The sequence below is a fragment of the Herpailurus yagouaroundi genome, unplaced genomic scaffold (genome assembly GCF_014898765.1).
Source record: "Herpailurus yagouaroundi ecotype Mexico unplaced genomic scaffold, PumYag 181, whole genome shotgun sequence".
Classification (NCBI taxonomy): domain Eukaryota; kingdom Metazoa; phylum Chordata; class Mammalia; order Carnivora; family Felidae; genus Herpailurus; species Herpailurus yagouaroundi.
In genome coordinates, this window is record NW_024412412.1 from 22183713 (window position 1) to 22197234 (window position 13522).

General features: G+C 37.6%; 1 long non-coding RNA gene across 1 annotated transcript in view; it reads right to left on the reverse strand.

Moving 5' to 3' along the window:
- Positions 1-343: 343 nt before the first annotated feature.
- Positions 344-13522, reverse strand: part of LOC121039967 (uncharacterized) — an 18678-nt gene continuing 5499 nt past the window's right edge. The window contains exon 3 of the long non-coding RNA XR_005795064.1: positions 344-443. This is a non-coding gene — a long non-coding RNA (uncharacterized LOC121039967). The remainder of the gene's footprint in view (positions 444-13522) is intronic.

The window sequence follows — 13522 nt, forward strand, 5'->3', positions numbered from 1 at the left end:
CTCTGACTGAATTATATCACTTAGCATTATACTCTCTAGCTCCATCCATGTTCTTGCAGATGACAAGATTTAATTCTTTTTTTGTGGCAGAATAATCTCCATCATGCATGTGTGTATACACACACGCGCGCGCGCGCGCACACACACACACACACACACACCCCACATCTTTTTTTTATCCCTTTGAATTAGTGTTTTTGTATTTTGGGGGCAAATACCCAGAGGTACAGTTACTGGATCATAGAGTATTTTTATTTTTAACATTTTGAGGAACCTCTATACTGTTCTCCAGAGTGGCTGCACCAGTTTACATTCTCACTAACAGTATAAGAGTATCCCCCTTTCTCTGCAACCTCCACAATACTTGTTGTTTCTTGTGTTAGTGATTTTCGCCATTGTGACAGGTGAGAGATGATACCTCATTATAGTTTGGGTTTGTATTTCTATGATCAGTGATGTTGAGCATCTTCTCGTGTGTCCGTTGGTCATGATTTGTTTTGTTCTTTAATTTTTTAAATGTTTATTTATTTTTGAGAGAAATAGAGACGGAGTTTGAGTGAGGTAGGGGCAGAGAGAGAAGGAGACACAGAATCTGAAGCACATTCCAGGTTCTGAGCTGTCAGCAAAGAGTCCCATGCAGGGCTCGAACTCACAAGTTGTGAGATCATGACCTGAGCTGAAGTAGGCACTTAATTGAGCCACCTAAGCACCCCTGCTTTGTTTTTTTGGAATCCACATTAAGTTAAATCATATGGTATTTTTCTTTCTCTGTCTGATGTTTCACTGAGCATAAGAGTCTCCACCTCTATCCATGTTGTTGAAAATGGCAAGATTTCATTCATTTTATGACTAATATTCCATTATATACAGAAATATATAATACATAGATACAGATATGCCTCACAGGTGTGAGATGATCTCTCATTATGGTTTTTATTTCTATTTCCCTGATGATTAGTGATATTAAGCATTTTTCATCTTTTCATATATGCCTGTTGCCATATGTTTGTCTACTTTCAAAAAATGTCTATTCAGATCTTCTGCCCACTGTTTAATTGAACTTTTTTTTTTTGGCTGTTGACTTGTATGAGTTCTTTATATATTTTGGATATCAGCCTACTAAATTCTTGAATTAAGGTTACACTGGTCTCATATAAGATAATTAGCACTTGTTAATATTTTTCCTGTTATCTGGAAGAATTTGTACAATATGGCTATTAATATTTTCTCATATGTCTGGAAGAATTCACCAGTAAAGCTATTGGGCCTAGAGTTTTCTATGTGGGAAATATTTTAAATAATACATTCCATTAGTAAAGACTGTGCTATTAATTTTGTTTGAAAGACAATGCCTAACAGCAACCTAATTCATTCATTGGTCTTCTCTGATGCTATTCTCTTCCCCCTGCTCACTGCTTTTCTGGTCAAAATGAGCTTTTGTCCGTTTATCCCACCATAGGGTCCCGGAACATGCTTTTTCTTTACCAACATGTTTTTTCTTCCACTTCCTTCATGTAGTCAGTACATAGAATTCTTCATCAGGGTCCATCTCAAATATCACCTCCTCAAAGACATATTTCCTGGGGCGCCTGGGCGGCGCAGTCGGTTAAGCGTCCGACTTCAGCCAGGTCACGATCTCGCGGTCCGTGAGTTCGAGCCCCGCGTCAGGCTCTAGGCTGATGGCTCAGAGCCTGGAGCCTGTTTCCGATTCTGTGTCTCCCTCTCTCTCTGCGCCTCCCCCATTCATGCTCTGTCTCTCTCTGTCCCAAAAATAAATAAACGTTGAAAAAATATTAAAAAAAAAAAAAGACATATTTCCTAACACACTTGGTCTCTCCCCACCAATGAGACCAGAAAATCAGAAAATCTGGAGATGTTTCCTAAAATTTGCATTTTTAATATTCCTTCTGTATTTCTTAGGTATTCTGAAGTTTAAGGACCTTGGACTTAGTGCTTGAATAGGGTAAAGCATATGCAAATTAAAATGGGATGGTTACTAATATTGGACAAGGAGGTAAATAAGATCCCTTCTTTGTAAAGAAACCCCTTATATGTGCTTTCTGGGCTCTCTATTTTTTTTAACCCTTTGAGTGATTCCTTTTATGTTTTACTAAGGAACACTGGGCCATAGGGAACCTGACATGAGGAATATAACATACACAACTCATTTGGGATCTTTGAGATAGACTTACAAGAACACTACCCTTAGATTAATGAGAACAACTCTGCACCAAGAGCCCTACCTTGCTAGTTTTACAGGATCATTGTTAGAATCAAATGAAAAAAAAAAAAGTGTGAATACGGTTCATAAATTACAAAGTGAAAGATCAGCCATGGATGGATAAACTATAAAAATCTAAATTTGCTTGAAACTTAAAGAAACCTGAGATTGCAGAACAGTCAAATTGCCTGAAAGACAGATACCTTCAAGGAGATCAGCCTCAGAAACAGAGAGAAATCATGACTCTTGTAGGCTCTTCACCATGGACCCATTAAGGTATTCATAGGAAAGACAGGACAGGGTGAGACTCAAAGTTTCCCGCCCAGAGGGGGGAAGCAGCCTCTAAAGGAAAAACTGTTTCTCAGTAGTGTCAGAATTTAATGAAACTGCAGTTCATACAGCTGATGTCAGAGAACTGATATAGTATCAAAAGTGTGAGAACCTTAAAGTGCCCTCCATTTAAAATTTCTGAGGTCTAAAACAGGACAGTAAGTACCATTTGGTCTCAGAACTCACCATCTGCTGAAGTATTAAATATTTGTCACTTTCAGACTGCAATGCTGATCCTTAGTAGATGCTCAGCAAATACTTGAGGAATAAATGAATGGATAAACCAAGAGCCTTTAACCGAAAGACTGGAGTGCAAATGCCATTGGAGTTTTTCAATGAAGGAAATTACAAGAGTTAAAAATTTTTCTAAATTCGATTATATACTTGCTAGTTGGGTTTAACCCAGATTAATATAGGATAATCTTACTTCATTAAATCTAGGTAGGATTTCAATACACCATACATGCTTTCTGTTTTATCTTCCACTGACCCTTATACAAAGTTTATTCCTGTTCATCAACACACACACGTACACATTCACTTGCATATCAAGCATTTTGCAAACTTAGTAGCTTACAACAGATTTGGGGGTAGAGGTAAGCAGGGGCACCTGATACAGATGATTCCTTTTGTCCTGCCGCTGCTCCTTAAGATTCTCCTCTCTTCGAAGTCCTGACCCCGAGTCAGACCCATTCCCTGCAGAGACTCATTTACCCCAGTGGGCTAATCAAGGCATTTTCCAAACAATGGCAGCTTGATCCCAGAGTCACTTTTTCCTACCAACTCTGAGAACTCAATTTTCTCCCTCATTACATTCCCCCGCGAGCCAAACAGTTACAGCTCCTAGCAAATTTATTTCATAAATTCTCTCCCTCAACTTTAGGTGAGTAAAAGAAAAGAAGCACGATGACGAACAGGTCCGTACCCTTGGCCCAGCCCGTCTCTTTCCCTCCTAATCTAGGGCTGTGCGGGGCTCTTCGTTGAGGCCCCAGAAGACTGTGGCTTCCAGAATTTTTCCTGGTGTTTACTAACTTCCTCTTTGGGTGGAAGAGCCCCCCCATAAGGGGTTCCTCCCCATTCACACCAAGCAACTAGCTCCTCTCTCCCTGCTGCAGCTGTTTTGATTCTAAAACGTGCCTTTAGATTTAACAAACAAAGGTTCCCCTTCAGGGTTCTTTGGACACACAATTCCCGTTTATAAAACAAAGCCCAAACCCCTCACATGTGAAGGAACTGTTTCAGGACTGTTAACCTCCAGCTCAAGGGGGCCAGCAAGGCCCACCTCTTCCTGACCCCACCTCCAGTTTCTAACCTGGCCATCTGGAGATCACTGTGGAGGGCTACCATAGGGAGCCCCATCCTGCCCGTGGTCAGAGCCCTTGGTAATATTGTGCTTTCCTCGAATTTGCCCCATACAGGCTGCAGCCTGTTGGATGCCAGGATATGTGTGTCTAAGGTTCTTAAAGATTCTATTTCTGACCATATTCTCCACACAAAAGGCAACTCAATGGGCGTCATCTCAGACAAGGTCACAGGGCTTATTCTGGGGAGTTGTGTGACTAGAGGTGGACCCCTTCTTGTTTCTGCTACCTGTGGGCTTGTCTATTGTGTCTTTAACCTCCAGAGGCTGTATTCACTCAACACATCCAGACCCAGCTTTATTCTGGGTCTTACCCCAGTGAAAGTTATTGGTGCTTCCTTTCCTTCTGCCTCTTGAGATGGCTTTCCTAATAATGACTACATGTGGCTTATTAGAAAAATTTAATCTTAAACTTTTTTAACATGCAGTGATCTTTTATTCTACCTGTAAGACAGTGTAGTTAGGACCTAGATAAGTCCCAGTGCTTCTCAGTATCACTGATACCAGTAGGAGTATGGTCAGGCATTCTGTTCCAAAAAATTTCAGGATGGTGCTCAATTTGTGACCACATGATTACTTTTAAGAATAGTCTCTAAAAACTTTCTACCACTCATCTTTTTGTTTCGGCCTTTGAAGCTTGACAGTCCTGTAATATTTTAGTATATTCCTAACTCAGAATCTTTCTCTCTAAGCTCTGGCACAGCACTGCATGTAAACATCTTTATTTTCTCACAGAGAAATGCCCTAAAAGATCTGGGGGGGTGGGGGGGAGGGGGAGAAACCATGGTAGGTATCTGTTTTCTAGGGGATTCTGTCTTGCCTTGAAGTAGGACAGGGACCATTTGGAAGTCTCATATATCAGCCATAGCCCTCCTTTCTTCACCAATGTAAACTAATTTTTTACAGGAGGTAATTACGTATTTCTCAATATATGATGCTTCTTCAAGGGGAAACTTGCTGAATTTTGTCACTCTCCTAAGCTTGTGCAATGTTGACCTTCATGACAAAATGTCTGGAAAGCTGTAAGTCTGATGTCAGATATCTTTGATTTTTAGGTAGTATTTCCAGAACAGATGCCAATGCGGGGCTATCCTCTATTTCCTTAAACCCAAATACTCAACTGTTTTGGAGTCATCTGCTTGGCTTCAATGCTTTGGAGTCAATGCTTGGCTGATGGGGCATTTCAGCTGGCCAAAAAAAAGATAAGTGTACTCTGAGTTGATTTTTCCTGGAAGAGCTCCCAGACATGGGTAGTTGATGGCTGAGATCACCAACTCTGAGCTCAGAATACAGTGCCTTGAATTACTAATTCTATAAAGTGGGGAGCCTCCAGTCTCCCCTGTCACTTTGCTTAGTCCTTAAGCTCTCCTAGGTCTTCTTTACTCTTGGCTCCTGAGGCCTCACGTGTTTTCACTATGCTCTCCACGGCAGCGCAGATGCAAAACCTTCCCCTCCTCACCAGTCTCTACACAAGTGGAAGCTCACCAAGAACTTGACCAATTTGATATCTTTAAAGTATTGAGAATTTGTAGGGAAGTTGATGTGTAGCATTCTCGATCTTTCGAGATCACATTGACCAACTCCCTCCCCACCTCCTTCCCCTCATCCCTGCTTCCTAAGGTTCAGCCCTTCCTCCCACTCCTACAAGCAAACAAATGGCACGTTTTCTCAAGTGGTGTTGTTTTATTCTCTTACATGACAACCATGCTCAGCAAGTATTCCAAACTCAATTTGTTCCTTGAGTTTAAAAAAACCATAATCCTTTTATAGTTAGAAAATAAATTTATTTATTATTTATAGAAAAGCACAATGAGGTAATTATTATTCAAAGTCCCATCAACCAGCAGTAACTGCTGTTGGGGTATTTTGGTGAATCTAATTTTGGTCTTTAAAAAAAGTGCATCTTTTTTCAAACACACTCCTACACCTGTACACACACGTAAATCATGTCATAAATTTTACAAAATTGTTTCTCTTTTTTATCATTGAATATCCTGTCTTTAGATCCTATTGTTATATAAACTAATGTTAACATAACATTATACCATATTACTATTCCTTAATTTAAGCAATACCTAATTGCTGAACATTTAGGGCTTCTTTCTAATTTTTTAAGTTGCCACAAGCAATGCTATGAAAAATAAATATCCCACAATTATAGATTTAACATACAAAGATAGGGTGATGATGCCCTTTAGGTTTAAGAAAAGTCAGTGCACTTGGTCCATTAAAGGAAAGAACAGGCAGTTAAAGGATAAAGTAAGAAATTTACAAATTGAGCATCTTTAATATATACTGAGAAAGCGCCTATATATTTTGAAGAACTGTTTCTCTGAAGGAATTGTGGCAGCACCTGTTTTTTGAAGTAGAACAGGTAAAGTATCAGAAAACATGATGGATTCACTGACAGAATTTACTTGAAGCGTGACGCCTTAAATCATCTATACTCACTTCTAACCAGTGGTCGAATTTTGTGATACTTGTTTTAATAAAATAGGAGATTTGATTCCCAGAAGCAATTCTTCCCTGGACTAAAAAAAGATTCACTGGAAAATGATCTTCCCAAAGCCCCAGCCACCAGAAAATTCCCCTTGTTAGAGAATCTAAGCATTGAAATCTTAGAGAGTCTGAACATTGAAGGAATAGGCCAACATCGTGATCTGTGTTTTTAGATCCACAAAAATGTTAGCACCCTAAGCACCTTGTACAAAGTTACTAAAGAATAGTTTATTGGTTACTTTTCAGAAATCTTCCCATATCTTAACAGCACTGACAGATATATAATTACTTTCTTCGGTGTGGGAAGACAATATAATATAATGTAATATGTGTGTGTACTGCCCTTAGAGAGGAGGCAGATATTAAACAATCCCAAGAATAAGTATGATTGCAATAAGACCTATCTAGGAAACTTCAAGTATAAACTCTTATTTAAGTAAGTTTTCATCTATTTATGGACAAATGAGAAGTATAATATGAAATATGTAGAGTATCTTTCTAAGTACCATGTACACAAGCACAAAAATACTTCACATTTTTATATTAAAGGTAGATAATAAAGAGCAATTACATATTAAAGTTTTAAATTATTTAATTTTCACCAGGGAAAAAATAACTTTTAAAAATATTCTAGGGAAGTCTTATGTTTTCCTAAACATTTGGTTTGCTGCTTCTCTTCCAAGTAGAAAACCATATAACAAATCTGGTTACCCGTTTTGTAATAACTTAGAGCAAGCTCCACGTTGAATATAAAATTATATGGAATAAAATGACTGTGGTTTGTATCGTTTACCTCTGCTTTGATTTTCTAGATCTATTATATCACTTGTATTTATGTTTCATTATCAACCATGTAAGAAATCTTTGTAAGAAAGATTTGGAACATATAAATAACTTCTTTGAACAATTCCAAAAGCTATTAACTATGTAGGGGCGCCTGGATGGCTCAGTAGGTTGAATGTCCAACTTCGGCTCAGGTCATGATCTCACGGCTTGTGGGTTCGAGCCCCACATCGGGCTTTGTGCTGACAGCTCAGAGCCTGGAGCCTGCTTCGGATTCTGGATCTCCCCCCCTCTCTCTCTGCCCCTCCCCTGTGCTTGCTCTGTCTCTCTGTCAAAAATAAACATCAAAAAAATTTTTTTTACAAAAACTATAACTGTGTGAATATATACCCGTAGAAATCTGAAACAAAATGAAGTTTCAGTCATTCACATATTTATTAAGTGTCTATTTTGAAAATGATTCTATGGATACAATAATTAAGAGAACATCTAAGATGGTCATCCCCTTCTCCTCCTCCCCTTTATCATATAATCCATGATAGAAGCATTTAAATTAGTAATTAGCAATAATTAGTATTTTTCTTCAATCTATTAATATGTCTGAATAGCCTACATATTTTTTACAAAACATGTGTTCATACATTTTGTACTATGCATACATTTCTCATTTGTCCATAAACTTAGATTCCAAAAGCCTACGTAATTAAGAATTTATACTCGAATTTTCCTACATGGTTCTTTTTGTAGTCTTCCAATGATTATTCAGTATCTGCTTCTACTCTAATAAGGGCAGGAACTATGTTTACCTTTTTCATCATCAATTTTCATGTTCCTGTAGAGCAGGGGTAGGTAACTGTTTCTTTGTATAGGGCCAGATGATAAATATTTCAGACTTGGCCATCATAAGGTCTCTGTCAAACTTAGCTCTGATATTCTAGTGTGAAAATAACCATAGACAATAAGTAAATAAATGGGTGTGACTATGTTCCAATAAAACTTGATTTACAAACACTAGTGGTAGGGCATTGTTTGCTGACCCATGCTACAGAGTACAGTCGGCAGTCAATGTTTTTGAAAGTGAATGAATGGGAATCTTGAATTTAACATGATCAGATCCGGAGAAAGGATAGATTTCATCTTTTACAACACTGATAGTGCAACAGTTATTTCTTTTCTTATTTAAATCACATATTGTTCCTGAGATTTCTTTTCTTATTTAAATCACATATTGTTCCTGAGTAGCAAACAATATTAAATGTTAAAAAGAAATTAGGACCAAAGTTAATGTGCTCACTGTTGGCCAACTCTGGATGGTAATACAGTCTAAAGAAATAGGTTGGTTTTTTTGCAATATAATTTCGGTGGTTTGCCATTACATTTTTTCCCCAAATCAAATTGCATATCATTCAATATTTCCAAAGTACATTTTTTTTAATTCAGTTTTGCTGTCAGTTGTTTCCTCAAGCTATAAACATTACATTAAAAAACAGATTTAGTGGGGCCTGGGTGGCTCAGTTGGTTAAGCGTCTGACTTCAGCTCAGGTCACGATCTCACAGTCCATGAGTTCGAGCCCCGCATCGGGCTCTGGGCTGATGGCTCAGAGCCTGGAGCCTGCTTCCGATTCTGTGTCTCCCTCTCTCTCTGCCCCTCCCCTGTTCATGCTCTGTCTCTCTCTGTCTCAAAAATAAAAACCTTAAAAAAAAAAACAGATTTAGTAAGCTTCAACTGACTGGTACTTCTCTTAACAAATTACCTTAGACAAGACCTCTATCATTGAAAAGGTATAAAAAAAAAATCAACAGGAAAGCAAACATTGTGGTTGCAATAATTAAACCCAAAACAGGGTCTGACCATTTTGTGAGAAAGTATTGTTTGGCCTGATTTATCAATGTAATTAGTCAGCAATGACTATCTTCTCTCAATAATACCCAGGGATGACTCTAATAATAAACCAATGGCAAACATAAAGCATATGCATATTGATAGATGTGGAGAATGTCACCAAATCAAGAAATCACTCTAGTTAAATGAATTTAAACAGTTAAAACTTCTTGAAGTGTTTGCCTCTCGATCATATTTTTGAAGAGCAAGAAATGAATTACCAGAAATCTTAGGAAAGGACGTTGCAGACAAGGCATAGCGGATAAAGGATGTATGGTAGAACAAGCTTTAATTCTCCATTAACTTTGCTAACTTAGGCCTCGCCTAAGTAAAGAAGTATTAAATGAATACCTTCAAGTTATTTAGCTCCTAAAAGTAAAGTTAATTTGTCCTCAGACACAGCTTTCTAGTAGTCAGCCTAAAAGTTGTTTCTGCTGCCTTTCATACAGACTATAACATGCTATTGATTTTTGTAAGCTTTGCAATTTCTATTTTTTCAGCCTACCATCTCTTTCATGCTCTGGCTTAGAATTTATCTCACCTGCTGGGCATACTGCTGGTGGAAACATTTAATCTGAACTTCAGCCATTTTCCATCTGGGCCTCAAAGAAAAAAAGAGTTTTTTGATTTCTGTTCACTTATTTACTGGGGGAAAAATGTAACACATTGCAGAAAGAATTAACTGAACCCAAATTATGTTGAGATAGCAACAGATCTTGATAAGATACCTACCATGTTGCTGGCTTAATACGCTTTCTGGTTTGTGTGCACAGATTGGTTCCTTTGCAAATTGGTCTGTTGGGCTTAACAAGTAAAGAGACAACTTGAAGAAAAGATTTTTGAGACTTAAACAACATTTAATTTGAAAGAGAAATTTTATAGAATTAGGAAATAATTGTGCAAAACAGTCAAAGAAAAGCAGAAAATAAATTTCAATATTGATCTACTCTCTGAAGTTTGAGGTGGGAAGCAGCACTGAAAACAATCACCTAAAACTTTTGCAAAAACAAAAAACCAGACTAGAAAATACTTTGTGAATTCATGTATTAGATTTTATAAAGAGCTGTCTGTAGACACAGAAACATGGTAAGCAACCAATACATAAATTTTTAAAAAAGAAAAAATATCCAAAAGATTAAAAGAACTTGGACAGCATATATAAGGACATATCTCAACCCTTGTAAACAAATATTGCCATGTGGTAACATTTTGTTCAAGTTCATTAATCTGTTTTATGAGCCTTCCTGAATGTTAGTAAAGGTAAAATGAAGCTGGCTGGGATTGAACATGCCCATTGGCATGATACTTTTTTGGTAATATCCATCAAGAGGAGAAAAATGTGAACACTTAAATTAAGTTATCCCTCTTCAGGACATTTGTGCTGAGGACATACTTTAGATAAAGGAACATATCTGTCTAAAGATTTTCGTAGCATTTTAAAAATAATAAAAAGCTATAGAAAAACCAAAATGTTAGTAATGACAGCACATGCAGATATTTAAATAAGTTTTTGTGAATACCATATACTGCAAGAAAAATGCTGCTGATTATATTAAATAAAACTCTGGATAAAAAAACTATATGTCCAAGATTCATGTGAGAATTAACGAGAGCCTAACTCCATTAATATAAATGTATTTATTTTTCTATTTTAAGTAATAAAATGAAAAATCAGAAAAGAATATGATAAAATTTCCTGCCCTGAGAAGCAAGAGACTTACCTGGTTCTTATTCCATGCCTGATAGAATTTTTTTAATTAATTAATTTATTTTTTAATTGACATCCAAGTTAGTTAACATATAGTGTGACAGTGACTTCAGGGGTAGATTCTTTAATGCCCCTTAACCATTTAGCCCATCCTCCTTCCCAAACCCCTCCAGTAACCCTCTGTTTGTTGTCCATAATTAAGAGTCTCTTAGGTTTTGCCCCTGTCCCTGTTTTTGTATTATTTTTGCTTCCCTTTCCTTGCGTTCTTCTATTCTGTGTCTTAAAGTCCTCATATGAGTGAAGTCATATGATACTTGTCTTTCTCTGACTGACTCATTTTGCTTAGCATGATACCCTCCAGTTCCATTCACGTAGTTGCGAATGGCAAGATTTCATTCTTTTTGATTGCCAAGTAATACGCCGTTTGTGTGTGTGTGTGTGTGTGTGTGTGTGTGTGTGTGTGTGTATACACCACAGCTTTTTCCACTCATCCCTCGATGGACATTTGGGCTCTTTCCACACTTTGGCTATTGTTGATAGTGCTGCTATAAACATTGGGGTGCATGTGTCCCTTTGAAACAGCACACCTGTATCCCTTGGATAAATATCTAGTCGTGCAATTGCTGAGTCATAGGGTAGTTCTATTTTTAGTTTTTTGAGGAACCTCCGTACTGTTTTCTAGAGTGGCTACACCAGATCCTCTTTCTCCGCATCCTCGCCAACATCTATGGTTGTCTGAGTCGTTAACGTTAGCCATTCTGACAGGTGTGAGGTGGTATCTGATTTTGGTTTCGATTTGTATTTCCCTGATGATGAGAGATGTTGAGCATTTTTTCATGTGTCTGTTGGCCATTTGGATGTCTTCTTTGGAGACCTGTCTATTCATGTCTTTTGCCTATTTCTTCACTGGATTATTTGTTTTTTGGGTGTTGAGTTTGGTAAGTTCTTTGTAGATTTTGGATACTAACCCTTTATCTGATATGTTGTTTGCAAATATCTTCTCCCATTCTGTCAGTTGCCTTTTAGTTTTTCTGTTTACTTTGCTGTGCAGAAACTTTTTATTTTGATGAGGTCCCAGTAGGTCATTTTTGCTTTTGTTTCCCTTGCCTCTGGAGATGTGTTGAGTAAGAAGTTGCTGTGGGCAAGTTCAAAGAGGTTTTTGCCTGCTTTCTCCTCAAGGATTTTGATGGCTTCCTGTCTTACATTGAGGTCTTTCATCCATTTTGAGTTTGTTTTTATGTATGGTGTAAGAAAGTGGTCCAGGTTCATTCTTCTGCATGTCGCTGTCCAGTTTTCCCAGTACCACTTGCTGAAGAGACTGTCCACTGGATATTCTTTCCTGCTTTGTCGAAGATTAGTTGGACATACATTTGTGGGTCCATTTCTGCATTCTCTATTCTGTTCCATTGATCTGAGGGTCTGTTCTTGTGCCAGTACCATACTGTCTTGATGATTTCAGCTTTGTAGTATAGCTTGAAGTCTGGGATTGTGATGCCTCCTGCTTTGGTTTTCTTTTTTAAGATTGCTTTGACTATTCGGGGTCTTTTCTGGTTCCATACAAATTTTAGGATTGTTTGTTCCAGCTCTGTGAAGAATGCTGGTGTTATCTTGGTAGGGATTGTATTGAATATGTGGATTGCTTTGGGTAGTATTGACATTTTAACAATATTTATTCTTCCTACACAGGAGCATGGAATATTTTTCCTTTTTTTTTTTTTTGTCCTCCTCAATTTCTTTCATAAGCTTTCTGTAGTGTTCAGTGTATAGATTTTTCACCTCTTTGGTTAGATTTATTTCTAGGTATTTTATGTTTTTTGGTGTAATTGTAAATGGGATCAACTCCTTGATTTCTCCTTCTGTTGCTTCATTGTTGGTGTATAGGAATGCAACCAATTTCTGTGCATTGATTTTATATCCTGCAACTTTGCTGAATTCATGAATCAGTTCTAGCAGCTTTTTGGTGGAATCTTTTGGGTTTTCCATATGAAGTATCATAGAATTTTTTAAATGTGTGCTTCCTAGATACCCTGTTTTAGCCTTGGTTGCTTGATCTATGAAGTGGGACTGATCTGGATGAGTTATTGAGGTTCTAACCTTATTGCTCCTTAAAAGTGAGAGCTATGCAACACAAGCATAATTGTAATTGTTTTCCATACCCCATTTTAATAAAAATTTTACTTCTAGTCATTGCGAATGTTTGTCTCCAATTAGGAATGTTCTCCAACTTTAGATTTGTAACTGGAGTAGAACCCTGAAAGCACCAGATACCTAGCTTGAAAATTGAAAACAACCACAGCCTAGAGACAATGTTGCTTTTGTTTGATTATTGGACATGAGTCACAGAATGTGCTAAGTCAGCTTGGGTTGTGCTCAATCATCTGAGAACATGCTCAATTTCCTGGGATTGGGGTAAGTGCATGAGTACGCTGAGTCAGCCTAGACTATGCTGAGTCAGCACGGACTCAAAGGTAGGGATGCACAGGAGAGACTCTGGTCTCTCCCCCACATCTCTGAACTCCATCAAAATTGTGTTCCTTATTTATAACTATTGGTTACCCACATGCTACAGGTAATATATCTACACAATGATTCCAGTTGTTTTTGAAAATTCCTCTAGGGGCATCTGGTTAGCTCAGTGGAGCGTGTGACTCTTGATCTCAGGGTCATGAGTTCAAGCCCCAGGTAGGGTGTGGTGCCTACACTAAAAAAAAAAAAAAAAAAAAAAAAAAAAAGAAAAAG